The sequence below is a fragment of the Camellia sinensis genome, chromosome 5 (genome assembly GCF_055761805.1).
Source record: "Camellia sinensis isolate YWXY chromosome 5, ASM5576180v1, whole genome shotgun sequence".
Classification (NCBI taxonomy): domain Eukaryota; kingdom Viridiplantae; phylum Streptophyta; class Magnoliopsida; order Ericales; family Theaceae; genus Camellia; species Camellia sinensis.
Genome location: NC_138965.1, coordinates 58,469,351 through 58,475,350, shown reverse-complemented (window position 1 = coordinate 58,475,350; position 6,000 = coordinate 58,469,351).

Below are 6,000 nucleotides of genomic sequence, written 5' to 3'. Positions count from 1 at the left end.
GGATTCGGAGCGCCCTTCGTGGATATCACGATTGGCCAAGTCAAGTCTCCAGATTTGAAGCCCCATCGGTACATGACACCTTTGGGCCGATTAAGCCTCCGGATTCGGAGCGCCCTTTATGGATATCACGATTGGCCAAGCCTTCATATTCGGAGCCCTATTGGTGCATAACACCTTTGGACAGATTAAGCCTCCGGATTCGGAGCACCCTTCGTGGATATTACGATTGGCCAAGACAAGCCTCCGAATCCGGAGCCCCATTCGTGTATGACACTTGTGGGCCGAATAAGACTCCGGATTCGGAGTGCCTTTGTAGATATCATGATTAGCTAACAAAAAGCCTCCGTATTCGAAACCCCAGCCGTGCATAACACGTTTGGGTCGAATAATACTTCGGATTCGGAGCGCCCTTCACGACAAAGGTTAAAGCATACAAATATTCAAAGTGGAATGCTTCATTAAGTTGAGCCGGCAAAAGCCGTTTACACATTAAAGCGTACAAACATTCAAATGAAATGCTTGATTAAGTTGGGCCAGCGTAACCGCATAAACAAATTAAAACATGCAAACATTCGAAATGAAATGCCTAATTAAGCATGTAAACATTCAAAATGAAACACAAACATTTATAATAAAATATTTCATTAAATTAGCCAATAGATACATAGCTGACGCCTAATCTGTGTTGGAGTGTTTACATTATATATTCAATTCTAATCGGCATCGCCCTCGTCATCGCTCTTCTCAATTTCGAAAGCGCTAAAAGGAAAGTGATGACGTTGATATAATGGCGACACCGATTCAACTCTTGCTCCTTGGAGTGCCTCTGAGGCTTGGAGAGCCTTAATCCATCCATGCCTAAAGCATCGATTCTCGTATCGGCATACCTCCTCTGCGAGTTTCTCTTTGGTTTTCTCTATCTCGACTTTTCAGCCATCGTGGAAGCGTCGTTCATAAGTCGCGGCCTTCGCATTCTCTAGTGCGAACATACTTGCCGTATCTCGATTGGCAATCACATGGCTTAACAGCCGTTGGGTCACTCTTTCATCAATGACCGGGTTGGATTCTCCGGCCGCATGCGGCTCAGCAGTTTGGGCCTTCCTTAACTCATGCTCGGCCTTCTCCGCACGAGCCTCCAAGTTTCGAATTCGTTCGTCCTTCTTCTCTATCTCCCGCCCCGCGGCGCGCAGACACATGCCGACTTTATAGGCGGTGTACAGCCCTCTCACTGCTCCGTGGATGCCCTCTCGAAATACTTCGAAATCCTGTCGACCAACCATCGACTGTTGGACTTCCGGTGGAAAAATCTATCGAGCGAACTCGACTGCTACACCTGGGTCGTTGACAATAGAATCCGCCTCCATCATCAGTTTATTCCCCACAAAAATCATAAAACTCAACGGCCGTAGCGTTGCACCGGCCTCATTTCTTGGTCGTGGTCGCGGGGAGCTTCCTCGCTGTTGTTTTTCCTTTTGGGGTGATCTGCTTCGACGACTTGGGGGCTGACGTTTTTCCCGTTCCTTGGACGTCCTACCTCCTGTACATGTGGGCTCGCTGTTGGGATTCATTTCAGTGTCAAGCTCAGCCAACGTTTGCCCTTCTCCTCTGCTGTTGAAGAACAGTCTATTTGACATTCGCACTTATCTAACCTTACGCAACAAACTGGTTTAAATTGAGTTTAAACACAATAAGTGGAATCACTGGCGCGAAGAGCCCACCCCATTTATTCTTAATGCATGCAGCGTCCTGGAGGCGATTTCATTAATGCTAAACTCCAAAAGCTCGATGCCAATCGACGTGAGCCGCAACCAGTCCATGAACTAATAATATTCGGCTTTTTGGAGTTCATGCATTGGCTAGGGTAAGGGCAGATTTATTAATTTGATCGGCCAAATATCTAAGCCCGATGCCGATCGATCTGTGTCGCAGCCACTCCATGAACTAATAATATTCGGTTTTTTGGAGTTCATGCATTGGCTGGGGCAAGGGCAAATTTATTAATGTGATCGGCCAAATATCTAAGCCTGATGCCGATCGATCTGTGCCGTAGCCACTCCATGAACTAATAATATTCGGCATTTGGAGTTCATGCATTGGCTGGGGGCAAGGGCAGATTTATTAATCTGATTGGCCAAATATCTGAACCTGATGCCGATCGATCTGTGCTGTAGCCACTTCATGAACTAATAATATTCGGCCTTTTGAGTTCATGCATTGGCTGGAGCAAAGGCATATTTATTAATCTGATCGGCTATTCGACGAGGATGCCATTCATCTGATCGGTTATTAATCTGATTGCCCAGTTATCTAATCGGCAAGTGTACATGAATGTTTTATCCAAAGTAGCAAAAAACAATCACCTTGCTTGTTTCCACTTTTCAAAAAAACACTTTTCAGAAAATTTTACTTTCTTATTTTCCGTATTTTTTTGTGTTTACTGAATTTTTTTAATATTTTAAGCAAGTTTTGTACTTTTTAGACACACCTAACATAAATACACCTAAAAAGTAAAAAAATTGTAAAAAAAATCTTTTAAAAATTCACTAAATACCAAAAATACAAAAAAAAAGTACAAGAATTCAATACATTTTTTTGTATTTTTATGTATTTATAAATTTTTTAAAATATTTTTTCACAAATGTTTTACTTTTTAGATACATCTAAGTAAGGTGCATCTAAAAAAAGTTTAAAAAAATGTTTAAAATTTAAAAAATATTCACTAAAAATAAAAAAACACGAAAACCAAAAAAGTCAGTTTTCAAAAAACTTAATCCAGAAAGCTCAAACCAAACACACTGAATACCATTCATCAATAGCAAAATTAAGAACAAATAATAGCAAAGTATAAAAGAGATTTTCATTAGTAAATTGGGCAGTCTGTAGCCATTTTACATATGAAAACTACCAAACAAAAAGCTACGAGTTTGCGTAAAGGCGCCTAGCAAAAACCTAAAAACTGTAGTCATTTTACACGTAAATAAAAACTACTAAACGAAAAATTCCAAATCCTTAAACAAAAACAACTAAAGTGTCGCCCTAATTAATCCTCGAAGTCTGACTCCAGCGGCTCAATATCCACTTGCTCGTATAGAATCAGCATAGCCAATGCCACATTAACAGCAGCAAGGCCTTTGAGCCAGTCGTGTTTAAATCCCCGATTTTCAAATTTGGAGACTTCTTTCACATAATTTGCGAGAGCAGCGCTTTGCCCGGCCTTGTACGCTTTGGAAGCCTCGGAGTCATGCTTCCTTCGCCTTCTTCGATTCTTCCAATTCAGCTTCCAGTTTGGCAATCGCCTCTTGGGCTAACTTGAGTGCATCTTCGCTCGCGTCTGCCCTCTTCTCGGCGGCCAATCTCAGCTGGTCCGCATTTCTCGCCCTCTCCATCTCGGCATTGGCCCTCGTGCCTTCCATCTTCGCCCTCGCCGCTTTGAAATCGGCCCTGCTCCTCTGGTCCTCTACTTCCGATTGTAAACGGCCAAGTCATTCGACGGCGTCATGCTGGCGACGGCCTATCTCAGCTATTCTCTCAACTGTCTGTAAAAAAGGAAATTAAAACCAACATAATATTTGCATAAAAGGGAAAGACAAGGTCAAGGTATATACTAGAAGAGCCGATTGAGCGACTAATGCTATTGTCAGCAGATCCGGCTCCGCCCGGAAAGCCGTCTTGTTAGCCGGCAATGAGATGAACGTAGCCATGCTCAACGCGATGGCTGGGTCTTTAATAGCCGACGCGTCAGAGGAGATTGGCGTGTTTTTTTATCTGTGGTTTAATGACAAAAGACACAATCACATCCGACTCCTCTAAACGCGGCCGTTTGTCAGCACGGTTTTCTTCTGAGTCGGTCTCGACCTCAGCAGGACATTTCTTTGCCCTTTGCTCAGCCTCTTAATTGGCCTACATAACTGCCTCGGACTTGGCACTTCGGGTTTGAGCTGTTTCCTCCTTGATAACAGGCAGGGAGGGCTGAGCTTCGACGGTAGGTGGCACTTTAGATCGAATGGCCTTTGCTCTTCGCCGCGCGGCCATTCTTTCCACATTTTTCTTTTTAGCAAGTTGTGTGAGGTTTAACCCAGCCATCTTTTCAGGGTATGCGCCGGGAAGGTCTTCCAAACCGGTACAAATGTCATCAAACGGAAGTTCCCCTCGGTCCGAAGTGGATGGAGGGTTGTCTGAATTGAGGCCGGCTTCCTCAAAGGGCAACTTCAAAGCCTTGTCTACTTCGGCTTTGGCTTCATCTACCTCATCTACTTCCGCCCGCTCCGAATTGGACCTCTCGAAACCAACTTGCAGCAAGTTTTTGAAGTCGGTCAAAATAAGAGTCGTAAGAAACTCTTCACCCCTTAGAATTGGGATGTTTTCTGCCGCTGAAAACATAGTATATGTCGGCTCATACCGAAGGAGAATGTGGGCCGCCCTCCCTTGCTTTTGAAGACTCGGACGGCCGAAATATTTGAGCGCGACTTTAATTTCTGAAAGAACGGTATCGTCGGTTGAAGTCAAGACTTTCTTCAAATCGTTTCCTGCACAAGCAAAACCACGAGATCTCAAAAATAAAGCTTTATAAATATAAGAAAAATAAACGCAAAAAGCTACACGGCCACCTGGTTCGCCCCTCCGTCTAGAAATAGGATCAAGGCGATCCTCGCTTTCGTCGAATTCCTAGTTACCTCGAACAACGACCATAACATCATCGACTCTCTTACCAGAGCTGGAAAGCATAGTCACTAGTTGATGATTGGTGTCCTTAGCCCTAAGGAAATAGCGTCCGTGCCGACCAGAAGACTTGGCCAAGGCGTAACAATGCCGAATAGCAGGTATGCCGAGGTTAATCCTAAGGTGACGGTTTAGCTTTATAATCCTCATTACGATTCTAAAAAAGTTGACATTGGGTTGGGAGGGGTTTAGACCCCAATGGTGAAGGACAGCCCTAAGAAATAGATGAAACGGGAAACAGATTCCGCCCTCTGCAATTGATAAGAGAGGAAAGATGATTGTGCTTTCATCATCCCTCTCTATATCGAGGGTGCCATCTGTCATAAGCGACAAATGGACGTCATCAAGGATAGAAAAATGGCATCGAAATCCAAAGATTCGATCCACGAAGAGGAGGTCTTTCAGATGTTTTGCCATTTCGGTTAGCCTATAGGAGCGTACTAAACTAAAGGCAAACCAGGAAAAGGGATTCAAAGCAGAGAGGAAGAGAACTTACAAGAAACGGAGAGGTCAATGAAGGATGAATGGAAGTTGCAGAGGTGAGTTGGAAAGCAGTCCAAAAACTCTAAGCATCCAAAAATGTGTGTTCGAAAAGACGACAAGATTTTAAATCACAATAAATGGAAGCGCACGAAGGGGCAGGAAGTTGAAATGATAACCGAGAGGCGTGTGCTCTGACATCCGCGTTAGAATGAGGTTAGCCGCCGAATTTCGGCTCTGAGTTTTCGAAATCAAAACCAAACACTCCAGCTAACTGTCGTTAGTGGAGTGCTTGGGGGGCAATTGTGGGGGCCGAATAATAGGAGTCGTAAAGAGGCCGAATAATTGGACCCGGAGAGTCGAAATATATACATCGCATTCGGCCCCGTCTTGCACATTTAAATCCTGCCCTATTCGGCCAAATAGCCGGTTGAGTAAGGGGCCGAGTGAAAAGCGGTTTGCAACAAAAGGAGCCGAGTAAATAGTTATACAGCGAATTGAAAGTGGGCCCAGCCCTGAGACCCAAGAAAGAAATGATATAAATAGAAGAACATCAGTCAAAAAGAGGTATGTGAGAATTAGTACGCTTAACTTAAAATACAAGTAGCTAAGAGAGTATACACTAACTTGTCCATCGGAGTGCTAATTTTGGCACCCCCGACCGGAGTGTTTGTTTCTTTTCAGGTCGTCCAGGTCATCAGCTGAGGATCTCGAGCGTCCCAGTGGATTAAAAGAGTATTTCCAAACTACTTCCCCACAGATACAATAAAGATAACTCATATGCGGAATAAATATGAGAAG